At 43.6% G+C, this 20221-nt stretch overlaps 2 pseudogenes; both read right to left on the reverse strand.

Annotated features, from left to right (window-relative positions):
• Positions 1-4408: 4408 nt before the first annotated feature.
• On the reverse strand, positions 4409-6691 carry LOC110288002 (nucleolar RNA helicase 2 pseudogene; annotated as a pseudogene).
• A 3716-nt stretch (positions 6692-10407) lies between these two features.
• On the reverse strand, positions 10408-11408 carry LOC110302720 (transcriptional adapter 2-beta pseudogene; annotated as a pseudogene).
• Between the last annotated feature and the right edge of the window lie 8813 nt (positions 11409-20221).

Raw genomic sequence — 20221 nt, forward strand, 5'->3', positions numbered from 1 at the left:
GAGGCTACTCATTCTTCCATCACAGAGGTTCTCTGTGAGGTCAGAGCAAAAACTGCACCAAGCAGAGAAGGTTTTAGCCCTTAGTGGCTGTCCTCATTCTGGGCCAGAGGGACTTTTCCATTCTCATGAAAATGAGACTAGCCTCTCTCAACTTCCTCTTCAGCAGATCAGAGACAGATATTTACTTCTTTAGCAATTACAGGCAGCAGAGTGCAGTGGTGGCCTCCGTAGCTGGATGCTGAGTATGTCAAACCAAACATTGGGGCTTTCAAGGATGACGTGCATTTTGGACAAGTGTTCTGAGAGAGAGGCTATGTCACCACAAAGTGTAACTGGGAGCTTTTCCACCCAGCCACTTTGATAACAGAATAGACTCTGAGGTTTAATTCCTCACAAAGAAATACCTAGGCCATAAGCTTTGACCAGTTCCCCAGCTGGCTTGTAAGTGATACAACCTCTTGATTCTAGTCTGTGTCTGCCGCATGGATGGTTATCTCTCCTGAAATTCATGTTTCTGCCTTCCTCACAGTTCAAGGTCATTCTGTAGGTCTTCACTGTTTCTCAGAGTCCTATTTCTCTCTGCCTGATATCTCACTTTGTATTTCCTGCCTTGCTTAATTGTCAATCAGATTTTAATGACAAGTGATGCCTGTACACAGGACCAAAGAGATTCTCTTTATATATTCCCCTCCACAGTCCAAGTGAACACCCATCTCTAACATTAGTAAACTACAATCCAGAGGAACAACTATGAAAACCAGCAGATAAGAATTACATTCACAGTGTCCATTCTATCTGCACTTGGCCACATTGGGGAAAAGTACTCTACAATCAGGACTATCTTGGTGATGGAGTTTGAGTTTCCATTCAGAAATCATTTTCTATCACACTATCCATTTATAAAGGTAAGAATATCTCTTAGACCTTATGACATTTTCTCACACAAGTTAAGTTGAAATCTGAGACTATGACTACCCAATCTTCAGTCTTTTCAGAGACATGAGGAGTTAGAAGGCCTGAGTATCCTAAAAATACAACACAAGCAACTTCAAAATCTATAGACATGACAAAGGCAGCTGGTTCCTCAGACATTCACCTGAAATGTCTATGAGTCTTTGGATCATCCACCTTCAGCCTTCTGGCTCAGAATATCTGACAGACTTTTCTGTAAAGCAGGAATTATGAAAGACTCCTGAGGCAGAGCTTGGCCATCAACTTCCTTGTGTATTGTTTATCCACAGCTTGGACAGCATTCTGTCTGCAATCTAGGCAAGCACAATTTCTTGCCTAGTGTCTAGCTTGTCACATGTGTAGCAAACTACATACAGAGGTTCTTCAATGTCCATCATCTTCTTTGAAGTAGCATCAGTGTGCTGCCAGGAACAGACATGTCTCACTTTAAGTGTTTTATTAATAAAACATCTTTAAATGTCATATTCTGTAGATGTTTGAGGTTTTTGAAGACTATCTATTTATAGCATATGTGAATTGCATGTTCATAGCTAACTACTATCTGCTCAACGTAGTAAACGTTTTCTGTAATCAGCAATCCTAGTATGTAACAAGCCATAGACAGTTGGCAACAGCAGCCTTCAAGGACTAGAACGTCATGTAACATAGGTACAATACCTTAAAAAGAGTTGAAACATGTATACATAATATATTCTTGCAAATAGAATCCTATTCTGTATTACGATACCAAGACCATATCAATGTGACAATATTTGGCTTGTTGATCATCTTTGTTCTTAAAGTCCATTTAAATAACCTACCATTTAAGTCACATACACCCATAAACACATACACACACTTATAAATATGCATGCATATATATGCTCTTATTCCTCTATCCCCCTGTTTATTTTCATGCCTTCTCTCCCTTTCCATGAACATTAGATAGGAGCAAGAGAGGGATAGAGAAAAGAGAAAGGAAGAGAAAAAGAAAGGCCTGAGTCTAACATCCCTTACTGTGATTTCCTCCTGACCAAGCCAATTAACAACTTTTTACCAATCTCCCTTAAAGGAGGACAAATATAAATAACCCGTTTTATGACCCAAAGCATCCATCCCACTTTTAGTGAATGAGATGTCATCCTCTTGAAATTTCTTCCTACTGTTTGGTGGTGTCTTTTCCTTAAGTATTTCCAAAGAAAACTGGGTATTTGCTAGCGTTAAGAAATCTGGTTGTACTATTAGTTGTCCAAGTTCTGTTTCCTAAAAGGTGCAAGGCTTAATGCAAGGCCCTTGTGTAATAGTCTAAGGGTAGGGACCAACTGGGAGCAGCAGCTTTCAAGGTTTCCTAGAAGTGAGTTTTGATGAAGCAGCTATTGATATAGTCTAAGGTTGAGCCTAGCAGGATGCTAGAATAATATGTCTCAGGGTCATAGTATCCTACTCAGTATCCCTGAGGGTGAATCTTGTCATGGCTTCTTTTCCTTTGTTCATGTCTGTAAGCAATTTACTTTTACAGATAATCCACATTTCTACATTAACATATCTGTGGAATACAAGATGTGTCAGTCAGATAAAGAGGGTTTGATGATGTCTGTTTGAGCTGGTAGGCTTTTGTTTTTCTAAGTTAGCTTGGATTCTATTACCAGATCCTCATCTTCTGAGCATCACTGAGGGGTACTCAGACTCCCCTCCAGGCTCCTGTTTTGCCCCTTCTCCTCAGGGAATCTTGCAAAACCACTGAGTGAACTCCTTACAGATAGGAGAGTGGATTTTTAGTTCTCTCTTGTGATCCTGTGTGATGATTTGCCCTTGAGTCAGTTTTCATGGAAACATCACAACACCTCCTAGAGAACTGCTTCAGCCTCTGGTCTGCTTTGGGGGAGTTCTCCAGCTATTCCTGTCTTTTACTTGTTGAGACACTGCTCCGTTTTTGGGACAGGATCTCATTTTGAACCAGAGGACAAGCTCTTGCTTGTCTTTGAGACAAACATATACTAGCTCACAAGGACAGGTGGGGACTGAGGGGGCAAATAAAACAACCACTCTGTCCTGATCCACATCCCTGGTCCTGCTCATATTCTGCTCAGAGACAGAGCAGGGGAACCTCAAGCAATGGACTAGGGTCTTTCATTGTTACTACTCCCTTGTACATGTATTCTGTATTCTCTTAGTACAAATGTAGTCTCTCAGGCTTTCTGCCTCATTGTGCTAACTTAAACCTAGTGTGAGAAGGTTGTTGCCTTCATATAATCTATCAAGGCCTAGAGTGTTTTTCGCCTCTGAGGCTTACCATGGAATAACTTCACCCCTTCCTGCTTCTTTTGACCTCTGTAAATCTCTCCCAGTAAAACAGCTTCCTTGTCTTCTTTTCTTTCTCTGCAGTCCTCTCTCTTATGTAGCCTTTTTCCCCCTTTCTACTCATGAGAGTGAGGCATATCCTCTTCTGTCAAATGTTTGTCTGATTCATCACACTTCCTACCACTCCCAGACATAACTTTCAAACCTTGTGCTACTTTATACAATATTAGCATTACCTTTATCACTTGGGATTATGTATGTGTATTAAGGGTGAATCATATCACTATCAGGAACATGATTTACCAGGAAACAACAAAATCTCTGGTTTTAGAGTATAATCAAATATCATGCAAGAATTAATGGGCAGTGGGCCTACCACTCAGCTATTTGTTTTCCCAGTTTGCATTCTGTGACGGTGACCAATGCCATGGCCAAAAGCATGTTAGGGCAGAAATGGTTGGTATAGTATGTATATGGTTGGTATAGTATGTATATCCCAGTCAAACCTTGCAAGAGTCAAGCAGACGCAAGGGCAAGAATCACAGGAGAAATTTACTCACCTACTTTTTCTCCGTGGCTTCCTCAGCTTGCCTTCTTATGACCTTCTAAGAACCACTGCTTTTGGGTGCTGCTACCCACCGTGCTCTATAAGGACTTCTTCAGGGATCAAGAAAACGGTCCATGGTCATGACCACAGCGCAAAAAGTGGAGGTCATTTCTTAGATGAATTTTCATCTCCACTTTTATCTCTTGTGTCAAGTTGACAAAAGTCTTCCAATAGTCTTGCCTTCTCTCAGTGTGAGTCTAGTTCCTTCACACTGAGCAGACTGAGAAGAGGCTGTGTTTTCTAAGAAGGTGGATGGCCAATGATAGCCTCTACATTTTTTTAAAAATGGAGATCTGTGGTTGATTTTGTTTGAAAAATCTAGAGGTATGCTGGAAAATGATGCAATGAATTCCTATCATTTTCCAAAGTGAAGACAGGTCATGGTGGTTAGTCTGCCAGTCAGAAGCCTCTATCTGCAAGGACGTGGGGGCAGGGGGTGTGCTGAGAAATGATAAAAATGTAAGGAAGCACTGGGGGCTTTGACAGGAGGACTAGCCCTGGCATCCACAGTTGGAACAGTTCCTTCTTGCCTGTTGCTGACCAGAGGCTTTAAACACACTGCTTCTGGCCTTTGTTTGGGGATTTGTTACTTTTGTTGCCACCTCCTGGTCACTCTTCTCTGAAGTTTTTACTTTCTCCTTGCTATCACTGCCCCTGTCCCTGCACATGACTGCTTCCACTCTGTTCTCCTCTGAAAGATCCACAGCTGGCAGACTGCTGCCTCCATATCCTTCCCAGGCTCCCTCCTGCTCTGGCTGCTCAGTGGCCATGGTGAGCTGCCAGCATCTCAAATCATGCCATTCCTCCTGTATTTCTGTGACTGCTTCAGCGCAGACATCAAAACCAACTCCCAGTTTTTCTTTAAGGAGGACCATCCCCTTCAGTTTGTCATCGATGCTCTCAGTCAAGCTGCTCCTTAAGTTTTTGCCAAGCATAACCGATACTGTGCATCTCATAGAACTCCACATGATCATGGTCACAAAGCATGCTTGCGAGTTGATCAGGGAGCGCTGGATGACTGATGTGGCCCTTGAGATGTGGACCAGAGCTGCTGCCAGGGCCTCTCTAGTTCCTTTCTCCTCTATCGGCTTCTCAGTTAATTATTGAAGTGTCCAGTGAGAGTGGGAAACACAGAGTCCAAAGCCTGATGGCATCTTTGCTGGAGGCTTTTATGATTTCTGTTGCAGAAGGAACACCCATCAATTTCAACGTAATTCCTGCTTTCTGCTCCACTTGAGCTAACTGGTACTCTTCTTTGTGCTGGTAAAAGCAGGTGCATACTTCTATCCTTCCATCTCTGTCTGTTCACCCTGAATCATGAATGGAAGACCCCACATTTTTGTGTGGACAGCTCTGAACAACCAAGTCAAACTCAGGGATGTCTAACCCAGGGGAGCAACATTGGTTGCCACCAAAACTCCAAAATTGCCATTTTGAAAATCTTTCCAGTGTAATTTCCCTTTGCTTCTGCCAAATGTTTCCAAGTCAGGACCAGGCATTCTGCTTCATGCATGTGTTCTGCACCAGCTCCTGGGCATCCTTCTTGGTTCCACAGAAGATGGTTGTGTGCCCTGATGACCACTGTACACTAGGATCACATCCCAATCCCTGCTGTGCTCTCTGTCCAGTGACACTCAATTGTCAGGTGCTCCACAGTTATAGGTGATTTCTGAGTCTTTATACCAATCAGGTCCACCTGTTCGTATGTAGATCTCATGGAGTTTTTAGAATAATAAATACCCAAGATAGGGCAAGTTGCAGAGAAAAGTAATGTTTGGGGGTTGTCTTCAGAATCTTTCTTGTATGCCACACATAAAATTTCTTCCACCTGATCAGCAAAACCCGTATCCAACATCTGGTCCTCTTTTTGCAGGAAAACATGTTTAAGTTTGGTAAGGTCTAGCTTGTCATTCTGCAAGTTTTCTTTATTATGGACCTGGGGTCCCAAACAGGATATCGATCCTACTCTGCCTTCATTCAATTTGACCTCTGTAGGGACTTCCACCATAAAAACAAGCTAGTGATAGCATTTTGTTTAAGTCCCTGAAGTCTTTCCTCACATGGTTTGCTAATTCTCTTGTAGGTGCTGAACTAGTACCGGACAGGCATGGCCTCTCTTCTTCTCTTGTAGCCCACATTGAAGTTTCTCAGTCAAAGGGATAGCAAAGGAGAAGGCCTTTCTGGGTCCTGACCCTGCTTGAGCATTTAAGTCTTTCCCTCTATCTACATGGTGCAAAATCTTGGCTTGTGTAGGAAAGATGAAGTTCACCCTGGGAGCTCTGAGAAGCTTGACATTCTCTTCAGATATGGGAAAATTAGAGAAATCTCCTTCCTTCTGCTCCATGGGTATTTACTTTTCTGTCTCACTACAACTTTTTTTTGTTGGTCTCAACTTTTTAATGCAAAAGTATAATAAAATGATAGGGGGTTTCAGGTCTAAATATATTCTTGGATTGTTGGCCTTCCAGAGAGCATTATTTCCAACTGTTGAATACTTAGCTGACTGTTCTGATCCGAAGACAGTTTGTTTAACTTTGAAAAGACTTGGTTCCATTGGCTTTTAGCAGCTAATGTATCAAGAGAATTCAATAGAAACCTGTCAACGTCTGAGCTAACAGAGAGTAACATGCCAGAAGCAGCTGGGGCAGACATGAGAGCAAACAATCCTAATATTACTTTTCCCTTGTAACAATATTAAGACTTGGACATGGTTATACTTTCATTATTGTATTTTAAAGCAATCACACCCAAATAAATTTATATCATTGAAAGATGCACACATACCTTATGCCTGCTTAAGCACAGCTTTTTGTCCACCAGCCCCTGGCACATGTTGACAGAATCCTCTGCTTCTCAAGCTAATATAGGTCTGTCAGTCTTTTTGTAGAAGATAACCTGAAACTTCAAAACTCACCAAGCTGAGACTCTGGTACTGGAGATACCAGGACAAAACCAGTAGTTCTCAAACTTGAGCTTGCCTGCCAGTCATGGGAATGGTTTGAAAATCACCCTGCTAGTCCCTGTTAATGAAGCCCCCAGATCTCTGCCTTGAGAGATTACCTGGGGTATGACTGTACTTCTGACAGTGCCTGGGGAACCCTACTTTGAGAACCACTGGCTTACCTAGGCATCGAGCACCAACAATCCCATTGCTGTTCAGTCACACCAGCTACTGTCCACTATTCAACTGCAGGGGGCTGTGTGGAGCTGGTCCTTTGACCGCATTTTTCAGCATCTTCTGGTGTCAAGAGAAATCTGAGCCTGCTCACAGGGCACTCCCCTGCTAGCCCACAATGCACTTTACAACTAAAGCCATGTACAGTATAATTGAAATGATTTACTTAATGCTGGAAAACTTACCTTAGAAGACAGAGGATATAAAATTCAAGGGTATGTCTTCCTGTCATCCTTGGCAATGAACTGTTTTCTTCAAAATGACTTCACTGTTACTTCTCAGACCAAACATTCTATGAAGTAAACATGCTCTTGTACCTCAAGGACAGGTGGCAGGGGCCGTGGTCACTCCAGGACTCTTTTTTTTCCATTTATTTTATTAGGTATTTAGCTCATTTACATTTCCAATGCTATACCAAAAGTCCCCCGTACCCACCCCCCCACTCCCCTACCCACCCACTCCCCCTTTTTGGCCCTGGCATTCCCCTGTACTGGGGCATATAAAGTTTGCAAGTCCAATGGGCCTATCTTTCAAGTGATGGCTTATTAGGCCATCTTTTGATACATATGCAGCTAGAGACAAGAGCTCCGAGGTACTGGTTAGTTCATTTTGTTGTTCCACCTATAGGGTTGCAGTTCCCTTTAGTTTCTTGGGTGCTTTCTCTAGCTCCTCCATTGGGGGCCCTGTGATCCATTCACTAGCTGACTATGAGCATCCACTTCTGTGTTTGCTAGGCCCTGACATAGTCTCACAAGAGACAGCTATATCAGGGTCCTTTCAGCAAAATCTTGCTAGTGTATGCAATGTTGTCAGTGTTTGGAAGCTGATCATGGGATGGATCTCTGGAAATGAACCCACACACCTATGGTCACTTGATCTTTGACAAGAGAGCTAAAACCATCCAGTGGAAAAAAGACAACATTTTCAACAAATGGTGCTGGCACAACTGGCTGTTATCATGTAGAAGATTGCGAATTGATCCATTACTATCTCCTTGTACTAAGGTCAAATCTAAGTGGATTAAGGAACTCCACATAAAACCAGAGACACTGAAACTTATAGAGGAGAAAGTAGGGGAAAGTCTCGAAGATATGGGTACAGGGGAAAAATTCCTGAATAGAACAGCAATGGCTTGTGCTGTAAGATCGAGAATCGATAAATGGGACCTCATAAAATTGCAAAGCTTCTGCAAGGCAAAAGACACCATCAATAAGACAAAAAGACCACCAACAGATTGGGAAAGGATCTTTACCTATCCCAAATCAGATAGGGGACTAATATCCAATATATATAAAGAACTCAAGAAGGTGGACTCCATAAAATCAAATAACCCCATTAAAAAATGGGGCTCAGAACTGAACAAAGAATTCTCACCCGAGGAATACTGAGTGCCAGAGAAGCACCTGAAAAAATGTTCAATATCCTTAATCATCAGGGAAATGCAAATCAAAACAACCCTGAGATTCCACCTCACACCAGTCAGAATGGCTAAGATCAAAAATTCAGGTGACAGCAGATGCTGGCGAGGATGTGGAGAAAGAGGAACGCTCCTCCATTGTTGGTGGGATTGCAAGCTTGTACAACCACTCTGGAAATCAGTCTGGCGGTTCCTCAGAAAATTGGACATAGTACTACCGGAGGATCCAGCAATACCTCTCCTGGGCATATATCCAGAAGATGTCCCAACCGGTAAGAAGGACACATGCTCCACTAAGTTCATAGCAGCCTTATTTATAATAGCCAGAAGTTGGAAAGAACCCAGATGCCCCTCAATACAGGAATGGATACAGAAAATGTGGTACATTTACACAATGGAGTACTACTCAGCTATTAAATAGAATGAATTTATGAAATTCCTAGGCAAATGGATGGACCTGGAGGGCATCATCCTGAGTGAGGTAATCCAATCACAAAGGAACTCTCACAATATGTACTCACTGATAAGTGGATATTAGCCCAGAAACTTAGGATACCCAAGATATAAGATACAATTTGCTAAACGCATTAAACTCAAGAGAACGAAGACCAAAGTGTGGACACTTTGCCCCTTCTTAGAATAGGGAACAAAACACCCATGGAAGGAGTTACAGATTCAAAATTTGGAAGTGTGACGAAAGGATGGACCATCTAGTGATTGCCATATCCAGAGATCCATCCCATGATCAGCTTCCAAACGCTGACACCATTGCATACACTAGCAAGATTTTGCTGAAAGGACCTAGATATCACTCCAGGACTCTAAAGCAGGGTCTGGGCATGAGAGCCCTGAGCAGGTGGAAAACAAAGGCCTTCCTCACGTTTAGAAGGAAGGGATCCTATGAATCCTGAAGGAGGCCCCAGAAACAAGCTGGGAAGGAGTCATTTCTGAGTTTGTTGCAAGATCACAAACAAAAGCAGCAGACAGGCTCCAAGGCATAGACAGGATGGCTTCTAGGCCCCCTGCCATACCTTAAGTATCTCACTGAGCCAGGCTAGCTAGTGTGTCTTATATTTAGTGAAATGGGATCTGCAATCCTGGTGGAAGTCCTGAGCACCTACTGCCCCATCTCACCACTGCACCCTCTACCTTGAACTCAAAAGCATCTTCCAAGTCAGGTGTACTATAAGTGTTCTCTGCAGCGAAAGGCAGGCCCCATCTGACCCCGTTTCCCTCCCATTAACTGCTTTCCCAATTACAAGGGACAGGAATGAGCCAGGAGAGCCTGTCCATTCAGCCCACGCTGGGGCCAGGCTAAGATGAAGCAAGCATTATTGAGGGCTTGAAATGGCTGTTGTCAGGTAAGTGGAAGCTCATGTGGTCACTGTGTGCAAATGAGGGGCTCATCTTAAGTGGCTCAGTTTGGAGCAGGCCTGGTGGTGGTCTCTGGCCTCCTCAGCAGAGGGTTCTGTGCACACCCTGCCTCCTGGTAAAGTGTGCTGTGCCTGGGCTGTGCTTGGGGTGTCAGCTGGGGGGAGGAGGCAGCAGTGGCCTCAGCAAAAGGGTGTCATCAGTAGCTCTCCTGAGTAAAGCTTGTGTCACCAGGTATAAGTTGATGGCACAACACAGGGCTCCTGGCTCCCACAACATAACAGCTTCTAAACCCACACAGAGAAAGGCTCATGAAATAAAGGGGACTTATCCAAGGTGGGGGCAGTCTTCAGAGGAACACAAAGGCAAGCTGTCTTCTGAAAGGATTCCTTTAGACTATGATATAAAGACACATGCCCATCTCCCCCATGAGTCCAATGTAAGACTGCTACAATTGCTTCTTCCAGAGGGCCATGAAAAAAAATTTAAGCCTTGAAAAATGAATTCAATTTGTTTAAAAGAGCAACAATGTTGGGGGAGACCCACAATCATTTGCATCACAAGCTACTTTAGCATCCTCTGGCCTCAGGAAGCATCCCTGGATATCCACCCACTTTCTGTGAGGAAATTTAAAATCCTTTTCTTTAGGACCTTGTCCAGATAAGTGGGAAGGCGACTTTTAGAGGGGCTCTCTCATCGAGTCTGGAGGTGATCTTTAATTATCATAGTCTTCACAGTCAAATAGCATGCAGTACTCGAATTCAAGGAACTACAGAGAACCTTTTTGCAATCCAACAGCAGCTCCAACCCAGGAAGGTTCTCAATAGCTGCAAACTGTCTTTGCCATCCTCCTTCCCCGTTCTGGAGCTGGCCAGGTTTTTGTTCTCCTTCCTCCTCTTCCATTTGTTTCTGTCAGCCTCATATTCGGCTGACTCCTCCATCTTCTTAATCCCATTGCATGGGTACCGCTGCAGCTCTCAGATCGTGGCGCGAAGCATCTTCTCTTTGTGCATGTTTTCAAATAAATCATCAAATTCTTTGCAGAGCATGAACTGGTAGAGTGGCCGTAGTTTCAGCCGCACCTCTTTCTCCTCCTTGGTGATCTTTCTCTTCAATGACTTTCTTATTTTCTTTCTTGTCCTTGCCCAGGAAGGCTGGTACCACGTTGTACTCTCCGGCAATATTCTTCCGGAGCTGCCTCTCCTTCAGCTCCCACACATGCATGTCTACATGGGCACTCTTGAGCTCGGTCTCCCTCCTCCTCCTCCTCCTCCTCCTCCTTCTCCTCCTCCTCCTCCTTTTACTTTTTTATCTCTATGGTTTTTTAGCAGTGGCTGCTTCCTTCTCAAGGGGCTCCTATTTCTTCTTGGAGGATTTGCATTTAGAAGCAGTGTCATCTTGAGGCACCTCTGCCTGCATCTTGAACTTCTTGGATTTTGGGTTTCCATGCCATCTTCAGAAGGCTCTTTCTTTTTAAATGTTTTCTCTTTGGAAGAATCAGCCTCTTCCATTCCTCCTGGCTCTTCTTTGGTCTTAGATTTTGGCTTCTCTTTTCTAGTTTTCTTCTCTCTTGGTTTAGGCGGCATCTCCATGCTTCCTCTGCCCAGTCTGATCCCAACTTAGAGGCAGGCCTACTGGTTTCCTCAAATGCTTGCAAAGGAGAGCAAGCGACAGAGCAGCCTTCTACTTGTGATCTAGCCTGCATCTTCAACAGTTTCCTCCCCTGGCATGCAATGACTCTTACTTCCCCTGAACTGTCACAGTGAAAGTTTCTATTGCTGTGAAGAGACACTATGACCCAGGCAATATTTTGCTGCCTTGTCATGTACAGTATTTTATTGTGGCTGGCTCAATGGTTGTGAGTTTCAATCCAAATTGTTATGGTGGGAAGCATGGCAGCCTCTAGACAGGCATGGCACTGAGGTGCTGAGTGTTCTACATCATGTTCCAAAGGCAAACAGAAAACTGCCTTCCAGGAAGGAAGGAGGAGAGTCTCCAAGCACACCCACACAGTGACACATGTACTCCAATAACGACACACTCCAATTGTGCCATTCCATGTGCCAAGCATGTGCAAACCACCTCATGCAATTTCCCAGCTCTGTGTCCTCCCAACTCCATTTTTTAGCCAACATTTGTCTTGATGTGAAATGATCTTTCTGAACATAAGTGCTTCACTTTATGGGCACCTTGGCTTCCCAGAAATTAACCTTATTGAGTACTGTGACAGGTGCTTAGATGGAAAGAAACAGGCCTGTGTCTGTGTGTGTTTTAGAGAGATTTTGTCAAAATTAGTTAATTGCTCACACTCAGTGTTTTCTGGAACCTTTCCTCGGGCTGCATTTCCAGCTGCATCAAACTGAGAAAGCAACGAGATTCCCAAACCTCAGCAGTCTGGGATGCCTGATCATGGTCACAATGAAATCCGTTCCTCTTTCTGCTAACGCCCTGCTCTTCCCACCACTATATCATCATCATCATCATCACCTCTGAGCCAGGACACACCATCCTTTAGGTTGCTTTTCTTCAATATTTTCTCACGATGGGAGAAAAGTAAGTCATAAAATCCACTCTCAACACTAGAGTCTTCCACTCGCCATATGTGTTTGCCCCTTTCCAAGTCACTAAGGCATTACCAGTGCCTCCCAAGCTTTGCAGAGAACCCAAGGCTTTAAGACCACAGACTCTTCCACTGATTTTTTTCTACTCTCTTATCTCCATCAATTGAATCTAAGGTAAATCAGCTCAGGGTCCAGTCTTTAGCCTCAGTTGAGGTTGTGACCTGTGAATGTGCATCTCTACATGGATTACCCCACCTACCCCATGCTACTGTGCTACCGGTGTGTGATAGTCTCTGCACCAGTGCTTGAATGACTTACAGTTTCTAATCCCCTAAATATGGATAAAAGCTTGCCTGCTAGAGATAAGGATTACACATAGCTAGTTAATGGATTCCTGATCCTGCAATCAGATATCTACTAGTCAGACAATAAGTGTGGATCATGATGATAACAGAGACAAAGACAGAATGCTAAGCAGACAGCAAATCTGAAAACACTTAACCTGTCATCAATAGGCTATTTCATTGTTGCCATGAATGCAGTGTTGAGAAGCAATGAACCCTTCTTCAGTCATGAGCTCCTCAAAAGCTATTAGTCCCCTATTAATCTCACGTGTGCACTGTCAGTCACAGCTCTTTGAGACAATGCAGACAGAGGTCAGTAGATTGCAAGGGTGAACCAGTTCTCCAGCTGAGTCAATGTAGGTAATGGCATTGGGCCTCTGGAAGTGCCTTGGAGAAGCATGGGGAAGTAGACAGAGGTTGGATTGTCTTATATACTTACGAGCAAGGTGACAGGTTTGAATACACACATACATGTGTGTGTGCATGCATGTATGTATGTATGTACGTAAGTAAGTATGTATGTATGTATATGTGTATGTGTGAATTCTGTGTGGGCCATCTCCATGACGTCCAGGCATCTTGACATGGGTGAATGTGGCAGAGTCACAAGAAGGCTGAGAAGATCCTAGGGCCCCTTAACTTCCTGCTATAAAGGCAACCAGAGACTGATTGGCTACAATCTCATAACCTGAACAAGGTCTCAGAAGCAGTTTTCCTTCCTAACCTGTGCTCATGGAGTGCACTCACTGGCAGAATGGAGCTTTCACCCTGGGCATGGTGATGTCCTACCTGCCATAGTTTGAGGTGTACAAAAACAGTCTATGAGGGTCAGCTTCCAGTTCAAGGTGAAAGCAAGAACAAAGGCATAAGACATCAATGGGTATGTGGGTTTTCTGGTTTTTTTGTTTTTGTTGTTGTTGTTGTTATTGAAGGCTAGCAATAGTCCACGGTGATCTGAGAGAATGCACGGAACTATTTCAGTCTCCTTGTTGAGGCTTTTTAAATGTCTGATTATGTGGAAAATTTTGGGGAAAGTACCATGAGGTGGTGAAAAGGAGGTATATTTTGTTTTAGTATGAAATATTTTGTAGATATCTGATAAATACATTTGGTTCATAATCTCTTAATTTTGGTGTACCTTTGTTTAATGTCTGCGTCAATGTCCTGTCCATTAGTGAGAGTCCGGTGTTGAAGTCTCTGTCTATTATTGTGTAGGGTTCATTGTGGTTTTTTTTCATGGTTTAGTCAAGTTTCTTTTATGATTGTGAGTGTCCTAGCATTTGGGGCATAGATAGATGTTAGCGAATGTCCAGTTTTGGAAGTCTACCTCAAGTCTCTTCTCTAAAGATCTATTTAGTATTTAGTCCAAGTCTAAAAAGTTCTTCTTGGGAAGAATTTTCTGACACAATTCTCCCCAAAGTCAAGTCCAGTTCATCAATAGCTTCCTTTGAATCAGAGTGGGACCATCTAGAGAAAGGTTGTTGGTTAAAGTGTTACGGTTCTTGGAAATGATCTTATATTGGTTCCCAGAACTCATATCCCTGCATTAAAATTCACTTGTAATTCCAGCTCCAGGTTGATCTAGTACCCTCTTCTGGATGTCATAGGTGCCTGCACTTACATGCACAGTTTCGAAAAAGAGAAACAGACACAAAGAAAGACACAGAAATAGAAAGAGAGTGAGTGAGCAAGCAAGCAATAGAACTAAAAACAATGTTTTGAAAAAAGGGGATACTATTTAGTGTAAAGTTGCAAAAATAAACACTTTACATATTTTTAAAATATGATAGCAGAACAGAAAATTATCTTTAATACATATATTCAGAGCTAACCATAGTGAATATTGTATTTAATATAGTTTTGAATCATTAAAAACACACACATGTGTTATAATCTGAATTTTTCAACATTTATTTCACTTAGAGCCAGAGATTCCAAACCTTTACACAGTTTCTAATTTTATAATTTTTTCTTAGGTATTTTCTTTATTTACATTTCAAATGTTATCTCCTTTCCTGGTTTCCTCTCCCAAAGCCTCCTATCTCCTCTCTCCTCCCCCAGCTCAACAACCGACCTACTCCAGCTTCCTGGCCCTGGCATTCCCCTACACTGGGTCATGGAGCCTTCACAGGAGCAAGGGCCTCTCCTCCCATTAAAGACCAACAAGGCCATCCTGTGATACATGTGTGATTTTCTGTTGTTTTTGTTGTTATTGAAGACTATCCATAGTACTTGGTAATCTGATAGGATGCACGGGACTATTTCAGCTTCTTGTATATATAAAGAGAATAAATATTTAATGTAAAGTTCCACAAATAAATACTTTACATAGTTTAAATTTTATGTCCATCTGTGTGGCATGGTGAGAACCCAGGCATTACCATGAGACTCCATGGAGAAAACTAGGGGCTCTAATTTTCATCAACTGAACAAACTTTTCTCAATGCTGGAGGAATATATTTAATCAAAGTAGAGGAAGATAACCCAGAAGTTAATCTGGATTTGAGTTTATAATTAATAATATAATATGGGTGTGCTGTCATATACTGCAGTGGTTAAGTACACTGGTTGCTGTTGCAATGGAAGCAGTTCCGAGTCTCAGGACGTATACTGTGGCTAAAAACATCTTGAAACTCCATTTCCAATGTATCAACACAATCTTCTAGGTTCTTCACATACCAAGCACTGCAGGGGTACACAGCCATCCAAACAAACAAAACACTCACAAATGCCAAAGGAAAATTAAAAAGTAAAGAAAGAAACCACATTCCTGCTGTCCAGGGCAGCTGTAAAGACACACTGACTAGTGGAAGTGAGACAGGTAAGGAGGGGGACATGTTAGCCCTTTGGTCTTGTCCTTAGGACTCCTGACCTTCTGTGCTCTCCTTCTTGTCCTGATTCCCTCACCTGCAGAAAAATGTAAGGACATACATCTAGTACCTGAAGAGCCTGCTGAGGACCCTGGCCTCCTCTTCTAAGCTGCATGTCTTGGGCATTTTCCACACTCCAGAAACATCAGGAGAAGAACCTGAAATAACAGGCAGGAGGCTGGGCTTTCCCGGGTGATGCAATTTCTTCAACATAACTTAAGACAACTTTGAAGTTCAAAACATGAAAATGAAGCAAGAACCACATGAAATGGAAAGGCCCAGGCTGCCTTCAAGGTCCTGGATGCTCTGACAATGTTTAAAAAGCAGCTGTAACCAAGCACATCCTGCTCTGCTCTAGCTTGGAATATCTTTTATACTTTGTCATCCACAAGCTTTCTAGCTCTCATCCTCATGATCCCTGATCTTTGGATTTGGAGTTCTGCTGTTTGTTTTGCTTAACTTTGTGCTATTTTGAGTGGTGTATGTGTGTACTGGCTGGTGTTTTGTTGAAACTTGACACAGGCTGGAGTTATCACAGAGAAAGGAGCTTCAGTTGGGGAAATGCCTTCATGAAATTCAGCTGTGGGGCATGTTTTCAATTACTGATCAAGGAAGGAGGACCCCTTGGGGGTGGTACCATCTCTGGACTGGGAGTCTTGGGTTCTATAAGAAAGCAGGCTGAGCAAGTCGAGGGAAACAAGCCAGTAAGTAACATCCCTCCATGGCCTCTGCATCAGCTCCTGCTCCCTGACCTGCTTGAGTTCCTGCCCTGACTTCCTTTGGTGATGAGCAGCAGTGTGGAAGTGTAAGCTGAATAAATCCTTTCCTCCCCAACTTGCTTCTCCGTCATGATGTTTGTATAGGAATAGAAACACTGACTGAGGCAAATTGGAACCAGCATAGTGGGATATTCTTGTGACAACCTGGCCATGTTTTGGGGAGGACTGTGGAAAGACTTTGGAACTTTGGGCTAAAAGGTCCATTTTGTGTTAAGAGCTCTGTGGGATGTTGTGTGGGAGCTTGGAAGATAATGTTGAGAATAGTGCAGAAGATGGAGGCTTGGTTTGTGAAATTTCTTTTCAGGGCCATTGCTATTTTGATTATGAAGATTCTGTGGTTCTGGTTAGCTGGGGCTGAAGAATCATCAGTGATTACCAAGATACCATAAATAATAAAGCAAACCTTTGTGTTGGTGCGACTGTTGGTGCTGGTTAGCTGGAGCTAAGAAATTAGTGGTGATTAAGAAGAGACCAGCATCACTGAGGTGAAATCTTCTGGGAAGTGTTTTCTGAGAGCATAAAGGCTATGTTCCAGAGATAGCCAAGGTTGTACCTTGTGCTGTGAGTAGACTTGGTAATGTGTAAGAGTCACCCAGGTGGTACTGGTTTTGAAGGCATGAAGCATTCATGCAGTACAGCTGAGGCTCAACACTGTGAGAGGCCATGGAAGGCCATTGGTGAAGGTGCAGCCTCAGTTGGAATTGATGGCCCAGGACTGAAGGGGTCATGCAAAGGAGTTGAGGTTTGGCACCATGAAGAGAGCCTATGAGAGGCTGTTGGCTAAGCCTAGTTACACTGGAAAACTGTGTGAAGTAAAAGGGGATGGGGAAGGAGGGGAAGGAAGGATAGCCCACTTCAGGCTAGAGTTCCTCCTATGTTCTGGGCAGGCAGATGTGGGAGGGCTGCAAGACGCTTTCTACTCGGCCCCGGGTGGGAATCTAATCCACTGAGCCCACTTGACGGGGGTGCGGTGGTGGACAAGAGGCAGCCCTGACCGAGGGCCCAGAGCGACACCCTGTAGCCCCAGGGTTATAGAATTGAGGGCAAAGGGGATAGGTTCCCACACAGGCGAGAATCTGCACAGCGGGCCTTGATGAGCAGAGACTGTCTATGATTTTAAGAGCTTTATTGTAGAAAGGCAGGGGGAAAGAGAAAAGTGAGAGAGAGAGAGAGAAAGACAGAGAGAGAGAGAGAGGCTAAAGGCTAGAGAATATGAGGGAGAGAGAGAGAGGAGAGAGGAGCAAGGAGAAAGGAGAGAGGAGACAGGAGTGGAGAAGACAAACAGAGAGGAGAGAGGAGATCATAAGGGGAGTAAGAGCAAGAGAGCAAGAGGAGTGAGAGAGTGAGGAGGGGCCAAACAGCCCCTCTTATAGTGGGCTGCTTTATCTTACTTTTGCTAGGTAACTGGGGAAGAGATTAGCCTGAAGGTTTGTAGCTTGGGACCTTGCCTAAGTGACTACTAACCATGTTTCTCTTGTGGGGGCTGAGGGAGTGGTAACTTAGATAGGAGCCAGAGTTCCAGGAGCATGAGGGAATGCCTACAATGTCATGTAGGTGAATTATCACCACCGGGTCCTGGGGTTCACCATCTACCCTCAACTGGAAACCAGGCTGTCTTTGCATAGCCCAATGCCCCACAGAAAACAGTAGAGTCTTGGAGATGCCAGTACTATGAGATGATCACCAAGAACAGCAGCATCAGTGGAGTACTGCTGGCTGGATACCAGAAGAAAAGCTGTGTGCTACAAAGGGCAGGGCTGGTAAAGTCACCCAAGCCCTTGGTGGAGCCTAGAAGATGGTGAGTGGATCCCATACATTGGACTATTGCAGTTTGATTTTGCTTTTGAATGTGACTGTGCCCTGATATTTTTCCCTCTTGAAAGAAGAAAGTATTTTAGTGGAGCCCACATTTAGAGACTTTTAATTGTAAAAGGAATTTGGATTTTAAAGATATTGGATATTTTCAAGGAATTGAACTTTTAATGTTAAGTCTGTGGGGCTTTTGAAATTATTTAGATCTTGGAGATGAATAAAAAAGTAAGGGTTCAGGCTTGATAGTGATGTGTTTGTGTGTCAAGTTGACAAGGGGTCAATTCTACTGGCTGGTTTTTTGTATCAATTTGACACAGGATGGAGTTATCACAGAGAAAGGAGCTTCAGTTGGGGAAGTGCCTCCATGAGATCCAGTTGTGGGGCATTTTCTCAATTAGTGATCAAGGAAGGAAGGCCCCTTGTGGGTGGTACCATCTCTGGGCTCAGAGTCTTGGGTTCTATAGAAAAGCAAGCTGAGAAGTCCAGGAGAAGCAAGCCAGTAAATAATAACCCTCCATGGCCTCTGCATCAGCTCCTGCTTCCTGACCTGCTTGAGTTCCAGTTCTGACTTCCTTTGGTGATGAACAGCAGTGTGGAAGTGTAATCTGAATAAACCCATTCCTCCCCAACTTGCTTCTTGGTCATGATGTTTGTGCAGGAATAGAAACCCTGACTAAGACAATGTGTGTGTGTGTGTGTGTGTGTGTGTATTTCTGTGTGTGTTTGTGTGAATTTCACTTCACAACTCACAATCCCACTAACTCACCCTACCCTACAGTCCATTCTTCACCCTTGTCCCTTTCCCCAATTATAGGGGACAATGTTGTTGAAGTATGTCATCATGGGTTCCTCACCCTTTTGCCTGCAATGTTCATTATAATGGCTGATTTTTGTGGTACGAGGCCTCTGCTACTCTTATCAACATTTGAATTTCAATATGACTCCTCTCATATCTTCTTGTCATGGAGATCATCTGTGTCCCAGAGTTCATGGAGTTTTGGATCAGTAGGATAGGCCCCTTCATGTACTCCAGAAGTTCACCAATGTTGGAGTCCACCAAAAGACCTCACTAACAAAGACCACAGAGACCAACATCACTGTAAATGGCAAGAGGTTTTTTTGTTTTGTTTTGTTTTGTTGGTTTTTTTTTTAATCCAACATGTTGGGGGACCTCTTCCCCCCTCCCAGCACGCAAGCAAGAGGAGAGATCCAGAATGAACAAAGAACACACTTTTTATACCTTGTAAGGGGCAGATTTAGGCAACAGGGCTAGCTGGCTTATTCTAATTGGTATAGCAAGTAACCATTTCTGGCGTTGGTTGGTTTGCATACCAACCAACTACCTTTGGCCAAATATGTCTGAAGGGATCACTTTCTCTGATGACCTGGGCCTGTAGTTGCTTTATCCTCTTGTCTGATGGGGCTGGGGTAACTGGGATTTACCTGCTATGGCATGGCCTAAGGTCAGTAACCACATGGACTGCTTGGTGTCTGTAGGCTTTGGGTGGATTATTTGAAGTCCTTCTCCATCTGGCTGTGTGTAGAGAGAAGTAGGAGGCCATCATTTGTTTAGAAGCCTGGTCTTCATCCTGGGTTGGATCTCTGAGCTAAGAGAACCTTTTCAAGTGGAACCTCCACAGTGAGATCCAGAGGGCCATAGAAGTGGTAGGAGGGATGGGAAATGGGTTAGTGGGTAAGAATGCATTATCAGAAAGTAAGAGGGCAACTCATACCCCAAGCATGATTCTCACCAATGTGTCTGGCTCAGGTTTAGCTTTCTATCTGGTTTCAAGAGGCTGTACCAGCAGCAGACTTGTGCATTTTGTGAGGCAAGGCTCACCTGCCTTGTGGGGAACCATTTTTCCTACTTCTGTGAAAAAAAAAAAATTCCTGTTAGGCAGAGTCAAGTCAGGCTGTGGTCAACTGGCAGATTTCCTGGTTTCATGTTGCATAGAAGGATAACAGGGGATGCACTAGAACCTTCTGTTGAGGGGCACAATGTTTGTTAATCTTGGAGGAAGGAACAGGGAGGA

The sequence above is a fragment of the Mus caroli genome, unplaced genomic scaffold (assembly GCF_978045245.1).
Source record: "Mus caroli unplaced genomic scaffold, Mus_caroli_1 scaffold_9, whole genome shotgun sequence".
Classification (NCBI taxonomy): domain Eukaryota; kingdom Metazoa; phylum Chordata; class Mammalia; order Rodentia; family Muridae; genus Mus; species Mus caroli.